This window comes from Pleurodeles waltl, chromosome 6, assembly GCF_031143425.1.
Source record: "Pleurodeles waltl isolate 20211129_DDA chromosome 6, aPleWal1.hap1.20221129, whole genome shotgun sequence".
NCBI lineage: Eukaryota > Metazoa > Chordata > Amphibia > Caudata > Salamandridae > Pleurodeles > Pleurodeles waltl.
Window position 1 is genome coordinate 986,456,173 of NC_090445.1, and position 19,388 is coordinate 986,475,560.

Here is a 19,388-nt window from a genome sequence, read left to right on the forward strand (position 1 = left end):
ACCTAGGCGTAGAACAGCTAGATAGAGAAAATAAAACAAGACCGCAAATGTGGCTAATGTTAAAATAATAAAAACAAAGCTGAATACAATATATCTAGATTAAAGTGCACAGCGGCAGGCCTAGTATGCTAAAATAACATGTATAAAACTACAGCTAAAATGGCTACACAACACCCTCCCCTTGCCGGTTCAAAGCCTAATTATATATGTAAAAGCTACTAAAATTAATCCTAAGGCATGTCAATAATGACAAGTTAAAAAGACACTTCAACATGTATTAAAAGGACAATTTAAAATATTAATTGTGGCGTCAAGAAAAGCTGAATTTCAAAACTCAGAGTAATTTTTAAAATAACCAAATCAATCCGGGATAATTGAAGATAGGAAACCATGCACTTCAACAGGTGGTAAAGTATGAAGTTCATCACCAAGGGAAACTAAGGAGCATTCGTGTTCCAAAGCCTGAGCTCCAGCCAAAGCAGCAGCATACCGTGGTGGGCCCAACAGTGAGTCTAGAGCTTCTTGATCCACAAAAGGCAACTCATAAGCAGCTTCCCATAGCAAACAAACCCTCAACGCGCATGTCTGGTAATGAGCCCTCAGCGAGAACATCAACAGATCAGCGTCCAATGAAAGCCAGTGCTGCGAAGAAAGACAAACTTTCAGTGCACATTCGTAAGGGCACCAGAGACACCAAACCACGGGCTGCACACAATGAAAAACTGGTCTGAATGACCAGAGACCAGTCGCACTGCAATTGCTCCAGGAGTGGTGCTCCAAAGCACTGCAACATGTGTTCATGACACAGCTACGCTGGTAAAAGCTCTTTCAGTCCTCCTTGTTGTAACGGGACAGCCATTTCACATAAAAAGTAGCAATAACAAGATGCCGCCTATTATAGCCAAAGTTATCGGAAATCCCCTGAAAATACTGGAGAATATTGAGTGGATGGCTGAAGGTATTAAGCCAAATGCAGAAGAGAAGGTGTGAATGAAGCCAGAACCAACAGCCTTAAAGAAATGTGCGATTCCAGTAGTACTGGACGCATTAAATATCCGTCCCAAGAGCTCACCAAAGTGTCTCGGAAAGTTAGTACTTAAAAGGGACTGTATCTCTGCGGAGGACCTCGCAACCTGAAGGGCATAGGTCTCACGTACAGATGTAAGCGCCACATGTTTTTGAAACAATAAAGCCTTGAGTCTGCTCAACTTGTCAAAATTCACATTTGTAGTAGCATTATGGGGCCAAATCTCAGATACTTCACTCTGTCGTATAGGAGGAAAAAGTACATTCCCGCAGCATGTAACAATTTTGGAGTCCGAAAAGACATAAACTATTCCGGCTTGCATCCTACAACAGCTCTCACTATTAAGGAGCACATAGCTGCCATTTAATAGCACCTGGAACGCAGGTCTAACCAAGGGGACTGGGTTTCCCTTCAGATAACAAGCCAATTTTGCTGCCGAAGAGTTGCACTCTCCATGCAAGGACAGCTGTTTACAAACCATCGAAAGGCTGACAGAAGTCTTGCATTCCCTCTTTCATGCCACTGAGACATTTGTACGAGAAGGGTAGCTCTCACACCTTGTGTATGTAACTATCTCCTAGCTTTTCATATCTGCCCGCTGGAATGTGTTTTAAGCAGGATGTGAATTGAAGTGTTGAAATAGGCAGATTGATGACCCCATGTATTAACCACTCAGCAGATGGTGTTTCAGCCACAGTAAAAGGCAACTTTTCTAATTTCTCAATATTTCACATGACATGTTGCTTCTTTCTTAGCCATTAGTTGTTGTTGCTGTGTTAAATTAAACATGGCAAATATGTCCCTCTCACTAACGTGTTGCCAGGAAACGCAACCTGCCTTCAGTGTTTGTAGTGTCAAACCTAACTGCATAATGGATCTTAGCTGACTTTGTCCAATGTGTAAGGAGGACATGTTGCTCTGTACTATGTCTATTGCAGAGGAAACAATGTTGTTTCAGGTGTATATCTGGTTAGACATGGTATTAATACCATTATCTACTAAAGCTAATGCCTTCTGTAAATCTTCCTGATCTATTTGCCTTAACGGGGCAGCAGTTTCTTGTTGAGTAAGTTTCCAAATTTCATTATAAACTACATATAAGAAGAGATTTCTGCATTGTTTTCTGAGGACTAACAGGAAATCCTGTAAGTCAGTATTATTAGACAGGTGACTGAGGTGTTCCTTAACAGCATCTAGTGAAGAACTCTTCAACCATTACTGGCATAGTTTCCCTACACTGTATGTCATCACTATACCCGCGTGTTCAGATGACACATAGCGGGGTCAGGCCTACTTGTTCTGAAACCCTCCGTGGAGTTTACAAAATGTTTATGACACCCATTGGTAGCTATCGGCCACAAGAAGCACCCACCAGGATGTGAAAGTGAAGCATTAAATGTGATGCTGTGGACCAACTCATCGAGCTGATCTTCTGTAGCATTGATAAACTTTTGCCATTTGTAAAATTTTGCAGGGGCAGAGTACTGGGTGCATTCAAATCCTTAATTTTTGCAAAGCCTAAACAACATGTCAGTTGTACAGTTTCATTCAAAAATATAATTTGAACAGGTATCAGGCATGCTCTAAACAAAGGTTCCTTTTCCCTTATTTGCCAATTTTTTGTACCTCACCCACTTTTTAGGTCAATCAACTTCAACCAATATTTATAGCCTTCTATAGCCAACCGGGAAACAAAGGAATCCGAATAAATGAATTTTGTATGTGTCAACAATATATGTACATTTTCCGTGAATGGCAATTTGAAATAATATGACTCAGCATTTTTAACATTGTGCCCAGAAAAATATGTAGCGTTTCCAGAATATGTTTTAGAAGTCCCTTGTGGTGGAGTTGGACAATGTTCCCATTGTGTGTAATTAAAAATAGTTTTTGGGGTACTTGCTCTGTGAATGAAATCGTGTCCATAATATTTATAGCAGGACATGTCACCATAATTCTCTTTGGATTGATAAACATCCTCACTTTCAAATACAGTAAAATACTGCAACTCAGTCATCATAGAAGCAACTGTTTTCACATCTCAGTCATCAGAAACAACTCTGGGTAATATTATGTAATTCATAGAAAGTTTAAACACATATGGTATTTGAATAACCTCCATCGGGCTGTAGATATCAAATGTGACCTTATCCTAAACAATCTCATCAGGAATTTGTATAGTGGAAATGTTCACAAAAGTCTCTGTGGACCTTTTGAGAAGAAAAATGGGGTTTTAGGACCTCATCCACCAGTTCAACTGTAGATCTTTCAAGAAGGTAATGACCATGTATTAGTAGAAATAAACTAATAACAAAGCCAATCCAAAGGAGGAAAGTTAATACAGTCAAAGAAAGCCACAGATAGTTCCATGGAAAATAAAGTAATTTGTTTTGAGTCAAATTATCAGCTTAAGTGTTTTTGACAGTTCAGATGCAGAAGAAGCAGATGAGTCTGAGAAAGTATCAGTGATGTCTGCAAAGTATCCAGAAGCAGGTTGTGCAAAAACTGGAGCCGTATATTTGAATGAGGAGAACTGGTAGAAATCTCAGGCGGTGGTTCATAATAAATGACAGCACCCGTTTGTTTCGAAGTCGAGTCAAATCGATCAGCAATGCCTGTGATAGGAAGGAGCGAACTCCTTTTCAACAGCAACTTTTTCACATACTAGATCCCCAACCTGTAGAATCCAGCAAGTGGATGTTATTGGTACATCCTTAATTCCTAAGGAGGCAGCACTGGCAGAAGCATTGTCGTCACAGACCTGTTGTAATTCCTGCAAGACCATGACACATTCATTTATGTCAAAAAGGTGTTTCTGCCGCCACCACGCCAGGACCATCAAGATCTGGAACATATATTTGAGTTCCAAACAGGCACTCGTATTAAGTACTACCCCCAGGGACTTTCTAGCCAGAATATTAAGTGCTCTCAGGACTCCATACAGGTGATTAAGCCAACTACGATCCGTACCTAATACTCTGGCTGTTAAGGATTGCTTTAAGTTTTGTCGCTCCTCAACACTATTTCCCTCTGGATGAAATGGAGACGAGTAATGTGGTTGGACCCCTAATGAAGCCATGGCATCCCTGAATGCTCTTGATGCAAAAGCAGGGCTCTGCTCCGAATGGAAAGCCATAACTGTATATGTGCCGATAAAGACTTGCAAATCTTTAATAACAGTCCGAGCGTCAGCCGAGCGTTGTGGCCACACCCATAGAAATCTGGAGCAGGAGTCAACAGCGACTGAGATGTATTTGTATGCACTGTCAGGAGTCAGGGGACCGCAATGGTCCAAGTACACACATTGTAATGGTTTGTTGGGGTGTCTGCGTGGGCGTTTGACGGGGGATCTCTTAATTTATTGGCAGATATAACGACAAAGAGCATACTGCTTGGTCTGTTTGTAGAGACCTGGCCATCAATAACAAGCCTGCAATAATATTTTAGCTGCCACACCAGCATGTGCAGAGGCAACTCCCTCATGCGCTGATTTGATCAACTCTGGTCTTAGGTCTTTATTGGGAATTACTTGAACTTCCACGCCTGGTATTTTTACTTCAGTGTCAAGGAAGCCTCCCACCCGGTAGGAATATTTAATAGGATATCCTTTAGGTAAAGGTGTGCCGTCAGCCGAGGCTTTCACGGCAGCCAGCATTTCATCATCCGGTTTCATTCTAGAACCAGTTACTACAGCAACAGAAGCCGTAGCTACTGCTGATTTGGCTGCTTCAACAGCCAATGTATTTCCAGCAACATGTATTCCAACACACTGGTTTCCAAGTGTATGTACAACATGGAAATTTGGTAGTGTTTCCTGGAGATTTGCTACTTTCCCCACAGAAGTCTGTGTTTGATGGTGTTACCCTAGTAATCTCTGAACCCATTCTGGTGCCAGTAATGCAGATATTAATTGAAGGACTGGACACAATGGTACGACTCACAGACAATCAGTGCGAGCTGGTCAGGATCCGTATGTTCCAGTGCCATCACCAGAGCTTTTGGCTGGCTGTGCAGTGCAATCCACTGGGGTTTGCGTAAAGGTATGTTGTGGACAGAATTCACTACCCTCCATATAGCTGCTTGTGACTGCACAAGCAGCAGAGTACTGATGCTTTGTGCCTATAGCAGGTTGTGCTGAACCATCGGCGTACATGACTCTTTGATATTGATCAATAGGTTATATATTTGCTGGAACTGGGCATTCTAGTTCATATTGCAAAAATTCTTGAGTTTGTAACTTTGGATCAAAAATATAGTCAACATCAGTGGCTGTCAGAGACGTCGCCCATTGGATCCCACGTGGATTTAATACTTTAGCGTTAGGAACGCTGAGTTTGGTAACAGCCCCAAGGGCTGGGATTGGAGATGTGACAATAATCATATGACAGCAATCTGAACAGCAGTGAGAATTTTCTTAGTGGGAGCAAAACGTTGTTCGGCTGTTGAATACAAATGTGATTTGCATGCAATTGGGACTGTCTCACCCTCATTGAATGTTACATAGGTGAAACCAATAGCACCAGCAATTATTCTGATGACCAGATGTTTTTTATTGTCCTTTGTGTGTAGTGTTGTGCTGCAAGTATATCTTGTAGCAATGTTCTGAGGATGCGTGTGTGTACGACTGTCCAGAATTTGCTGGAAAAGTCAGGACGTGTCAAGTCATACATGGGTTTGATGCGTGATGCATAACCTGGAATATATGTTCTGCCAAAATTTAGAAAAACGAATAGTGATTGGAGCTTTTTAATGGTATCTGTAGGTTGTAACTGTGTGCATTTGTCTAAGAATTGTGGCACTAGGCTCTTTCCTTCACTTGATAAATCGTATCCCAGAAACAGGACACTAAGGAAGACTATTTTTGTTTTTTTTAATTTGAATTTACAGCCGAATTCGGCAAATCCGACAACAATGTCAACTACCCATCTCAGATGTTGTAGTAATTCATCATCCGTAAGGTAGATCTACTTAGGACAATAATTCAGGGTCAATGTTGTGCAATATTGAAGGTACACGAGCAGCAAGCAGTCTTGGACTTTTCTGGTACCCCTGTGGTAAACAACAGAATTTTTTCTGGGAGCCTAGTGCACTGAAACTTGTTAGGTTGCTTCTCTCCAGCGCTATATTTTGGCAGAAGAAGCCACTGGAAATATTAAATGTTGTTTTGTATTTTTTGTGCACTTTGTTATTTATAAGTGCTATGGGAGTTTTGTATAGCATATTTATGTGTATGACTATTTAAGTATCTCTAGTCTAAGACTATTTTGTATGAATGGTCCGGTTTAGCTATAGGGAATAGAGGATTATTCATTGGTGAGACACAGGGTTCGATTATGCCCTGGTACTCTAATTGTGTGAGGATTTCCCTCACAGGTTTTTTAACATCATGTTTTATTGGGGTTGAGGTTAGGGTTGATTTTTAATTGGAATTGCATGATAGAGGGAATCTTTATCCCACCCTACATGGTTGCGATATAACACGTGTGCCTGTGCCAATGCCCAATCAATGGCGTAGGATCCTGTGAGCGCATCAGGAACAAGAGTAGAGAAAGAAGGTTTGATAACCTCTTCCCCATATGGGCAAGTACGGACAAATTTAGGTGGCTAATCCTTTTCGGCCAGTAAAATATCATAAATGTTAACGAAGTGGTCCAAAATGATTGCGTCAATTGTAAGTTCAATGTCTCCTAACTGTATTGTTATTTTGTAGACCCTATCAGGTGTGGAGACACGCATGTCCGCAGTTTCAACTTGTAGGAAGTCATCAGTTGCTTTCACCTCCAGATTCTCTTGAAAATTCTGGCAAACTATTGTGACCTCTGCTGCACTATCTAGCAGAGCTAGAGCCCACGTCTTGTTCTTCAGTAGAGCTCTCTTCTTGAGTGGCATTACGAATCGCAACTGCTGCCACTTTTTTCTTTTTAAAGTTGGTTTTGTGTTGGGGAAGTTTCTCTTCTTTTTTAACAGAAACGTCTGTTGAGCGTTGTAATTCCTGTCTTGGTTTCCCATACTCAGTTCTCCGCTTTGACCGCCTACCTCTCTCGCTGCGTTTTTCTGGTGAGCCCTAAAAGGAACGAGATTGGCGTGTATCAGTAGGCATTTTTATATTATCTCTATTTCTTGCATTATATCTGTTCTGAGGGGTCCCAAGTGTGGAGATTCTCCCCTTTCTTTTTTAGGTGTTTGTTGTTTTTTATCCTGGCATTTTTTAGAACCCTCTGGTGCCTGCTTGTTAAAATCTTTATTAGATTTACTATGAAACTGTGGTTTCGTGGGTCTGGCTCCCAGACTATCACGACCAATACTAGAGTAGGACTCTGCGATAATCTTTGGCAGCTCACGTTCTTGGCCCTGTGGGGGAACGTCCCGAAGCCACATTACACTGCTAGTGTAACTGCTTCTCCTTTAAGATTACTTAATCTAATTGAAGATATAGTGGCAAAATAGCCCATGAGTTGCATCCCCAAATCTAGAGCCGCGGGAGCCCTGTATTCATCTTGAATTTGTTTTAACACTTCCAGAAGATTGGCAAGTGTCGGTGTACCATGTGCAGTAGTATAGAGTGTGGCAAATACCGTGCCCCAAGTATTGCAGTTATCTACTGTGGGAACCATCCAAAATGGCAAGCACATAGTTAGTATTCTATGCTTATTCCGAGGTCCCACTTCGGGAAATACTGCTTCCAGTACATTTATTTTTTGAGCTAACCAAAACGGAATCTCTTCCCATTTGGCGGATACCTTACCCATAATCAAATGTACAGTCACAGGATTAACGCCTGGCGTTGCTGTATGTGGTTGTGCAGGGGCAGCACGTTCTGGGTTTGTATTTAATGTTTGCATTACAAACTGTACTAATGGTCTGTATGTTGCTGTAAGTTCAGCATATAAGCAGCAAACCTCAGCTACCGTCAAGGTTGCTGCATCAGGATGCGGTGTATATGTGGCCAATAAAGGCCAGGTAGGACCATCATTATTTAGAGGACCTAACCTATCATGTAGGACTGTATGTGGTAGGGTGCCATCGAGCCAATTATTATGGTCTTGAAAAGATAGAGGTATTTCTAAATATGCATAAGCTCTATATTGTGCAGGTATGTTTGCAGGTGTATAGTGGTGAAATGTGTTTGTGTTCCCATCAACTGCTGGAAATGTGACCCAAGAATAGAAAATGTATGTTCTGTATGCTGCATGAGTTTCAACAACAAATGTAACTGGACCCCCCCTGGGCTGTTTGGCCATGTGCCAATAAATGTCCAGTAAGGGGTTGTCGTATATTGGCTGCAATTGCTACCCATTGCAGGTTCGCCATGGTGAATGGTAAGTTTAGTTCAGAGATAAGTGCACCAAATGGGGATTATCTTTTTAGAGATCAAGCTTGAACAACCTACAGCATTAGTTAAGTGCTCCCTATTTACCTGAGGAGGAAATATCCTCAATACCACAGACATCTCCGTAAATAGTACTGAGGTGTCTTCGCATGTAGTGAGACAGAGATGCTCAGGAGGACCTGAAAATTAGTGCAAGTCCAAATGTTGGCCCTTCCCTGTCACTGATAGGGGTCTCCCCCCTTCCCTTTCCAGTTACCCCCTCACTCTGCCTCTCCAAAGCCCCCCACACGCCCTACATTCACGCCCCCCTTGACAGACAAACACATACACACACCCTTTTCCCACAAACATCCACACGTGCGTACATCCACTCACACACACCCGCACACACTTTCAAACATGCACGCACACATGCATTCACAAAACACAACGTACACGCACTTACACCTCCATACATGCACACTCGGATCCAACAAGCAACACACAACTGCATCCACACACATACAAACACACCCCCACATACAACACCCCCCCTCCCCTGTTGGAGACCCGACTTACCTGTGTGCAGGCAGTCCTCCGGCAGGAGACGGGACAGGGCACTGCTGCCACCAGCAGCGTCTGCCAGCAGAACACCGCCAGGCCGTATTATGGGTCATAATACAGCTGGCGGCGGTCTACTGGTGTGGCGCTGCTGGTGGCAGCAGCGCCACCTTACCGCCATCCGCCGGCATGGCCACAGCCGGATTTCCGCTATCCTTCTGGTGGAAATCCATCGGTGGTCATAATATGGCGGACGGCTGGTAGCCAAGGTGACGGTCTTTTGGCGTCTGTCGCCGCGGCCGTAGGTGGTTTTTACCGCCAGTATCAAAATGAGGGCCAAAGCGTACCACTTTTGCCGGCAACCAATCTTACTGCAACCTTGAGAAAAGCAGAGTGAAAGAAATGTCCTGTTTAAGAATGTAGTGCTGACCTAGGTGAAGAACAGCTAGATAGAGAAAATAAAACAAGGCCGCAAATGTGGCTAATGTTAAAATAATAGAAACAAAGCTGAGTAAAATATATCTAGGTTAAAGTGCACACTGGTAGGGCTAGTATGCTAAAATAACGTGTATTAAACTATAACTGAAATGGCTGCACAACAAGCCATCTGAAGAGGTGATGAAGAGCTCCTTCAAGGTGATTGCATTCCTGAAAACTAGAGTTTACCCTAAATATATTAATTGGCAAAGGATTGACAGGACATATCAGGAGACAAAGAAGTCTGTTCATGCTTATTATGAGAGATTGTTGCAAGCATTCAAGCAGTACAGTGGCACAGCGATTATTGAGCCGATACACATAATTCATATTGGGTTCAGATTTGTTCAAGGATTGAAGCCTGAAATTATTAGTAATATGATTCGAAATAATTCTATTTGGTGGCAATGAAAACCGATTGATGAAGTATTGCATTATGCAAAATACTGTAGTGACAAAATTGAATTGAAACAGAAAAGGTTGAGGGAAAGGGTAAGAGTGTCTGCCCAAGCAGCAGGTATGCAGGGACTGCAGGGAATGGTGAGCACAGGAGGAATGCAGGGAACAAAGCAGCAAGGAAATATGGTGCCACAGTTCAGAGGTGGAGGTTGTGGGATTCAAGTAGCTCCTAATGTGAATGCGGCTGATGTTCAGAACCTGAAGAAAATGCTTCCTTGTCATGTGTCCAGGAATGTCGGACATTGTAAACAGGAGTGTCCCTTTAATAATGTACATAATTTGGTGTAAGGTGGTGATGTTGTGAAGATAGTTGACAACAGTCAATTTCAAAATCAAAGAGTTCAAAGGCCCCGAAATCAAAGTATGAATGTTCCTACTGAAGCAGGCTAAATGCAGGTTCCCCAGCAACAAATACAATTTCCTCAACAGCTAATTCAAGCCCCACAGCAAAAGCAGATACCACAAGCTCTGATGGCACAGAAACAGGTATAGGTTACTCAGCAGAACGTGAACCAAAGAACAAATGCAAATGTAAATCTGTTAATCAGACATTACCCATTGATTGATTTCAGTGATGATGAAATTAGTGAAGAATACATGAATGAGAGTTCAGACAAGGAAGAATGTGTGTTGGCTGCCTCACTGGGGGTAGATCAGTGTGGTCCTTATGTGAATGTGAGTATTATGAGTCATGATGTTTCTTTTCTGGTTGACACTGGAGCAAATTGTTCCACTGTCAGATCTGCAGAAGTCCCAAATGTGCCCCTTTAAGGAAGAACAGTTCAGGTTGTAGGAGTTGCTAACCAGCATTTAGTAAACCCCATTACAGAGCTCATCCAGTTAAGATAGGGACCTTTGAGGGTTTACACAGATTCGTAGTTTGTGATTCAAGTCCTATGAGTCTGTTAGCAAGAGACTTGCTATGCAAATTAAAATGTTTGATCATATGTACACATGAAGAGATAGCAATTCAGACCAACAGCAATGATGAGACTTCTAGTCAAACTGATGTGATGTATCTTCTCCTTCCATTGTTTCCTGCTATGACAGTTAAAGACTTGCCCGGAGAACTGTAAGAGATGGCAACATTGAGAGTTTTGGATCTCTCTGGAAAGGAAATTGGACTTATTTAAGATGATGAACCAGTCTGTGTTATAAAGCTAATGCAATTTTCCCTATACTTCACTACAGTATGACACATCTCCAGAAGTGATTGAATGTATTACCCCAGTAATTGCAGATTTGTTGAGCAGGGAGCTCTGAAAAAAGTAATGGGCAGCCCATGTAATTAGTCAATTATAGCACTGTAAACGTCAAGTGGAAAATACTGCATAGTCCAGGATTTGAGAAAAGTGAACAAAACTGTGGTATCCTGTTCTTCCGTAGTGCCAAATCCAGCAGTGATTCTATTTCAGATTCCATCTGAAACAGGATGTTTTTCAGTTGACACAGACATTTTTCTCAGTGCATTTGTACAAGGATAGTCAATTCCTCTTTTCATTCCGATTTGACAACTGTGTGTTCATGGTGTCTCACTCCACAGGGGTTTTCGGAATCTCCATCCATTTTCAATCAAATCTTGAAGAAGAACTTAGGCCTATACTTATACTTTTTTTGCGCTGCATTTGCATCACTTTTTGAGACAAAAGCGTCGCAAACTTACAATATACAATTGTATTTTGTAAATTTGCTCCGCTTTGCGTCAAAAAGTGGTGCAAATGCAGCGCTAAAAAGTATAAATACGGGCCTTAGAGTCTTTGATCATGCCATATCAGTCTGCTTTAGTGCAGTACATTGATGTCTTGATGGTTGCGTCCAATACACGTGAAGCTTGCAGACAAGATACCATAGTGTTATTGAATCATTTGGGTGAAAACAGAAACAAGGTTTACCCAGCTAAGTTACAGTATTGCCAGGTAAAGTATTTGGGTTACCAAACTGAGAAAGGTGCGAGGAAAGGTCTTGAGAAAGAATTGTAGCAATTATGAAAATGAATCCCCAAGTTACACAGAGAGATGCCAGGATGTTTTTGGGCATGGTGAGCTAGTGTTGCCAAAGGATCCCAAATTTTTCAGTAATTTCCAAACCATCGCAGAAGTTGACACACAAGGAAGTCACAGACCCAGTCTCCTTCAATGAAGAACGCATGAGAACTTTCACTGAGTTGAGAGATAGTTTGTGTAGAGCTCCAGCTTTGGGAATGCCTGATTACACAAAAGGTTTTGCACAGTTTTGTCATGAATGCAATGGTTGTGCTCTTTCTGTTTTGACACAGTCACATGGAAGAATAAACAGGCCAGTGGCATGTTTTTCCACCACATTGGATCTTGTCGCTGCTGCTTTGCCTGGCTGTTTATAATCCGTGGCCAGAGCTGGTGTTAGCATAAGTTAATGCGAAGGCATTGTGATAGGACACCCTTTAATTGTTTATTTCCTGCATTCAGTTGAAGTTCTCTTGACCAGATCTAAAACCCAATATTTGACCAATGCCCTTCTTACTCGTTATGAGTTATTGATCTTTGGGTCAACCAATGTAACTGTTAAGAGCTGTGCGGTTTTAAACCCTGCCACATTAATGCATGTCAATGTTGATGATTCAAATGATGTTAGTGAAAAGGAACATGACTGCCTCGATGTCATTGAACTGTGCAACACACCCAGAGCTGATATTCAGGATACTCCTTTAGAGGAGAATAAACATTTTGTTTTTGTTGATGGCTCCTGTTCAAGAGACAGTGAAGGTACTCTGAGAGCTGGGTATGCCGTCTGCACCCTCTCAGGAGTAGTTGAAGCCTCATGGCTTCAAGGAGTCATTTCTGCCCAAGTAGCCGAATTGGTTGATCTTATAACAGCATGCTGCATATCAGAGCAGCTATAAGTGACAATATTCACATATAGTCAATAAGGATTTGGGGCCAGATGTATCAAAGCTTTTTGCATTCGCAAACGGTGCGAATGCCCATTTGCAAATGCAAAAAGCCATTTCAGAATGTATCAAAGGCATTCTGAATGCAATTTTAAGATTGCGACCCTGTTTGCGACTCTCTAAATAAGAAATCGCAAATAAGGAATCCTTATTTGCGATCTCTAAAGCATATGTAAGAAGCAATTCCTTAATGTGAATTGGTCATTAAGGAATCGCTATGTACCACCAAGTTGAACTTGGTGGTAACCATGTGCAAATTTTAAAAATGCATTTAAAATGCATTTTTAAAATGTACATGTAAAGCACACATGCCCTTTTGGCATGTGTGCACCTTACATGTTGTAAAAAAATGTTTTGGGGTGCAGCAGAGGGGGCCTTAGGCCCCCAGCACCCTGGGGTTTTACATTTCCAAAATTGCAAATGCCAGTTAGGAATTCGCAATTTTGGAAATGCAAACAATTTGCAAATATGGGCCTACAGGCCCATAGGTGCGAATGGGGCCAGTATCGCAATTTGCGATTCGGTAATAGCATTTGCGATTTTTATGAAATCGCTATTACCGAATCGCAAATGTGATACATTGCATTTTGCGAATCAGAAATAGCGATTTCTTAAAAATCGCTATTTCCGACTCGCAAAATGCATTCTTGATACATCTGGCCCCAGGTGTTGTGCATGACTTCGGGCAGTTATGGCACCAGCGAGGTTTCATGATCTCGTCAGGATCACCCATTCGAAATGGTGAGAACATTCACAACTTGTTGAATGACTTACAGTTACCTGAGAAGATTGCGGTTGTTAAGTGCATAGCTCATAAATGGTTGAATGATTATGTCGTTGGACAATGCCTATGCTGACCAAATTGCCAGATATTGTGTACTCCATTGTGTCATCTTCTATGAAGAGGGGAGAGGTGGAAGTGACACCAGTGAGACAAATCAAAAATTCTTGATGTCGATGGTTGATACCTGGGATGAGATTAAAACGTTTGCAGGAAGAGGCAACAGAGGAAGAACACAGAGCTTGTGCTCAAAGAGTGGGAGATGATTCTGGATTTCAAGTAAAGGGAAAGTTGTTTTGCAAGATTGTTTGCTGAATTCAATGGCAAGGTATTATCATGGTCAGGTTCATGTCGGCAGAGATGCAATGATTTGCACATTAAAACAGACATGGTATAACCCAAAATTTAGATGAATTGCAGAACCCTGTTGGTCACATATTTGTTACATGCCAACAAATGAATGTAAGGAAACACACAGTGGTTAATTTTGCAGATCAGGAGGTCCACTTAACCGAATGCAACTTGATTTCATTGAGATGACCTCCTATAATGGATTGAAGTATGTATTGGTCATTGTATGTGTGATCAAGGCTTATCCAACACGTGGGAATGATGGACTCACTGTAGCTAAGCTGCTGCTCAGGGAACTGATACCCAGGTATGGGTTCTCTACTTCTTTGGAATCAGATCGTGGAACTCATTTTAATAATGAGATTGAAAAGTTGTTGTGTGCAGCATTGAAAATTGAGCAAAAATTGCATTGCAGTTACAGACCAGAGGCATTTGGAATAGTGGAACAAATGAATGGAGCACTGAAAGCTTGATTGGCAAAGGTTTGTGCCTCTACATCGTTGAAATGGCCTGAAGCGTTGCCACTTGTCCTGATGAGCATGCGTAGTACCTCTGACAGGAAGACAGTACTGTCTCCCCACGAGCTTCTAATGGGTCGTGCAATGAGGCTACCAGCAGTACCTGTAAATGCACTTGTTAACATAACAGATTACTTAGTGCTGAATTATTGCAAGGGTCTAGCTCAGGGTTCTGCAAAGTTGGTCCTGGAGAGCCGGGTACATGCCAGGTTTTTAGCATATCCACATTTAGAAAAAAGATGTTTCAGAAATCTACATTTTTCTAAATGTGGATATGCTAAAAATCTGGCATAGACCTGGCTCTCCAGGACTGACTTTGCAGAACCCTGGTGTAGCTGATGTGGTTTGCTCTTTGTCCCATCAGATTGAAGCAGTAACCATTCAAATGGCTCAAAAACAGTCTCAGAGCTTGAAATCTAGTGGCTGGATTTTAATCAAAAAGCATGTCAGGAAGACTTGCTTAGAGCCAAGGTGGAAAAGGACCGCTTCAAGTCATCTTGATGGTGACAACGGCTATGAAGTGTGCTGGTCTTCCGAACTAGACCCACTCAAGTTAAACATGCAAAATTACATGTCCTCTTGAAAACACAGAGTCTGAGCTCACAAGAGCAAATGCTGATGAAGAAGGCATTCAGCTTGATCAAGCTGTGAGGATGGAACCAGTGGCTGGATCAGAAAGTGTGCAAAGTGGTGAATGTGCAAGCAGCCTGCATGCATACAAAGGTGCAGGAGAGCAAAGTCAAAGTCAAATGATTCTTGCTAGTACAGCAAATGGTGAAAAAGCAGTCGCACTCCAGAAGAGAACTGTAAAAGGAGATAAATGGCCTGCAGCTGCACATGAACTGGTTGTTTATACGCAGAAGCAGTTGAAGAGTCAAATCAGAGTTAAGATGAAGGTGGTGCTGTAAGGAGAATGAAAAAGAAATGAGTGCCAAGTTGCAGATACTATTCAGCTGAATGGATCTATCTTGTCACAAATGAATGGGGGAGCGAGTTTATGGCCTTTTCTTTTGACCGTGAGAATTCAGTTGAGCATTCTGGAACTTTAAATTGCATTTGAACAGACTTTCAAAATATCCTTGCCAATTGATCAACAAAGGAAGTAACTATAAGTGATCATCATACTGCGTTCTAATGAAAACAAACTTTGAATTTTTTCTTGAGAGCTTTTAGTTGAATGTTCAAGAACTTTTCAAAGATCGAGAACTGCAGACAGTCAGTCAAATAACTTTATTTGGCTTATCAATAAACCATAAAAGTATACAAAAATAAATAATCAATTAAAATTCATGTACGAAATTTCTATTTTGCAGTTTGTTCAACTGGCCTCAACCATCGTAATCTAACCAATCCTCACAGTATATTTTTGGATGCCATAGACTATATAAAAAGTTGTCCAATTGATTCCCTATAAATACAATATATTTATTAAACACTATGGCACTGGCAGTAAATCCCGCTTACCGCCACAGTGACGGCTGCCAACATACCACCTCACTGGCGGATATCCGTTCACCATATTATGACACACACACACCAATCTGACAGAATACAGCCACATACACAAATCCGCCAGACCAAAGGTGAGTGATAAAGTGGCGGTCTCAAAACCCATACCGTTACGCCAACAAAACAATGCCAATCGCATTATGACCCACAAATCACCACAGCGGACATTCAACGGTGGTAAACCATTGGCGGTACATACCGCTGCGCTCAGAATGAATACCCACATACAAAACAACACTACATTGGCCTATACAAAAACACACACTTGACACCCATACACACACCACTATAAAACACACACCCACATTACCCATATTACCCACAACCCCTTATGAACAACAATTACCACCAGGAGAATGAGAAGAAGAGCATGGAGACAACTAGACACATACATCACTTACACCCATACACCCCTCACGCACTCCACATCATACACCCCATCACATAACCCAACACACCCTCACCAACACACATCACACAACACCCATGGCACCACAAAGTTACCCCTGTTTCACTGAGGAGGAGTTAAGGGTTATGATGGAGGAAATTGTCAGGGTAGAGCCACAGCTCTTTGGAGAACAGGTACAGCAGATATCTATTGCAAGAAAGATGGAGCTATGGCGGAGAATCGTGGACAGGGTCAATGCCGTGGGACAGCACCCAAGAACAAGGGACGACATCAGGAAGAGGTGGAACGACCTACGGGGGAAGGTATGTTCCATAGCAGCAAGACACCAGCTCGCCATACAGAGGACTGGTGGTGGACCCCAACCTCCTCCCCCACAGCTCACAGCATGGGAAGAGCAAGTACTGGCAATACTGCATCCTGAGGGTCTCCCTGGAGTTGCCGGAGGACTGGACACAGGTAAGTCAATATTTACCACCTATCCCCCCAATACCTGCATGCCATCTCACAACCATACTCTCACTCCTATCACTCCACTACATCCCACACACTGCACCTACACATCTCACTAATCCCAATGCCAAGCCCTGCATGCCATACCAATGGATGGACACCCCTCCCAGCCCTGCATGGACACCCATCACTAAAGCATGCACAGCATAGGGAAACTAACAATCCCATAATACATCACCATACACAAGCAAAAGCTGGCAGGGCAACACCAACCATAGAGGGGAACTTAGGGAAGTGCAAATGTCATACACTTGAAGCATAATATGTAATTTACCTCCCCACAGGTACCCCAGCCAATGTCAGTGGAGAGGAGGTGCCATCACTATCCAGTCCCCTAACAGAAGAGGCCCCCAGTGATGACAATAACTCTGGACTTCGGGATCTGGAGGACCTACCTGGCCCATCAGGGACCACCGGACAGCCGGTCACCAAAGCCCATTCACAGATCACCACAGAGCCTCCCCCATCAGGAACCAACATCACAGCGCCGACCCAGCCTACCCAAGCCTCTGTCCCCAGTACACGTCAATCAGTAGTGTGCCCACCGGTACAGGGACCCCAGGCCACACCTCGCCCCTAAAACAATTAGGGACGTGGGGTCAGTGGCAGTGGTTACACCATTCAGGGGACGGGGCACAGGCCAACAGGGAAACTAGGAGGACTGCTGTGCGCCAGGGGGAGGAAAGGACCAGGGAACAGACTCTCCAGGAGTCACTCTCGAGATCCTGGGAGCCTACCAACATTCCCAAGACACAATGGGCCAGATCCTAGATAACATGCAGAGAACAGGTGGCTGCAGGAGGGACAGTATAACGGGATCAGGGAGGACTTGCTGGCCATCAACATCACCCTGGTCTCCATAGCAGGGGTGCTGGCAGACATGGCCAACATCATGAGTGAGGCAGCAGCACACCAGGGGGCCCCTACCACTAGCCAGTCCATTGGCCAGCCCTCCACTTCCACTGCAGCTGGTGGGCAGGAGGCCCCGCCACAGGACCCACAGGCCACCAGCATCCCTCCCCATGCAGAGAGTGAACCACCCCGCAAACGTTCCCTGTGACCCAGACAGAAGCCAGAGACACTTGCCAAGACTACCGCCAGTAAATGAGACTCTTCTGATTGCCCCCCTTGTGTCCCACTCAGTCACCTTGTCCACCTTGAACTGCCATTGCTCCCCTTCCTATGGGTCCTTGGACAATGCACCTGTGCTACAATCAGACTGGAACAATACCCTGGACTTTCCTCCATCCATCATCACCCCATTCCAGTGCACCTACCCCTCTTTTTCGTAGCCCTACAATAAACACCCTTGGATAAAACTCGACTACTAGTATTTCATGTATTGCAAATTTGTATTGATTGTAACTCCTACATCCATTGCAACTGAACTGTACATCGTGAGAGCATAGAATGAATGATCTGTTGCTGGCTGTAGTGATCACATCAGGACATTGTTGTCATATCACCAACATCTGTAAAATGATAATCCATAGGTGACAGTAAGTAGAGGTAACAAGTGGGTAATGCCAGCATGCCACTGCCACACAGAATACAACAATAGTCATAGATATGTGAAATTGCACAGTCTCACCTGTGTGTCATTGGAAGTACTGGGAGATCACTGATGTTCTGTTGTCCACATCCTCATCCTCTGCCTCCTCATCCTCACTGTCCTCAGGGTCCACTGCTGCCACATAAGCATCTCCATTCTCCTTCTCCTGCAGAAAAGGCACAGGGCGCCTGAGGGCCAGGTTGTGCAACATGCAACATGCCACTACTATCTGGCAGACCTTCTTGGGTGAGTAGCACAGGGATCCACCTGTCAGATGGAGGCACCTGAACCTGGCCTTCAGGAGGCCGAAGGTCCTCTCTATGATCCTTCTGGTTCGCCCATGTGCCTCATTGTAACGTTCTTCAGCCCTTGTCCTCGTATTCCTCACAGGGGTCAGCAGCCACAATAGGTTTGGGTAGCCAGAGTCACCTGCAAGTATTGAGGGAAACATTTAGCCACACACTATCCTATTTGGTTAACAGTAGAGCCATACACTAACATACAGTGGGTGGGGACCAAGGCTCACCTATAAGCAACTCCCTGTGCCTCTGTTGTTGGGCCAACACATTTGGGATCCTGCTATTCCTCAGAACAAAGGCACCGACCCAGGATATTTAGCATTGATGTGGGAGAATTACTGGTCTGCCAGGGGCACCATCTGCACATTCCTGGAGTGGAAACTCTTACGATTCCTGTACACCAGTTCATTCTGCTGGGGGGGACAAATGCAATATGTGTTCCATCAATCGCACCAATAATATTGGGGATATGTCCCATTGCATAGAATCCGGCCTTCACTGTGGCCAAATCTTCCACCTGGGGGAAAGCAATGTAGCTGCACATGTGTTTTACCAGGGCAAATAAGACTCTTGCCAGCACGACTGAGAACATTGGCTGTGACATTCCTGCTGCCAAGCCCACTGTCACTTGGAAAAAAAACTGTTGCCAGGAAATGGAGCACTGATAGAACCTGCACAAGAAGGGGGATCCCAGTTGGAT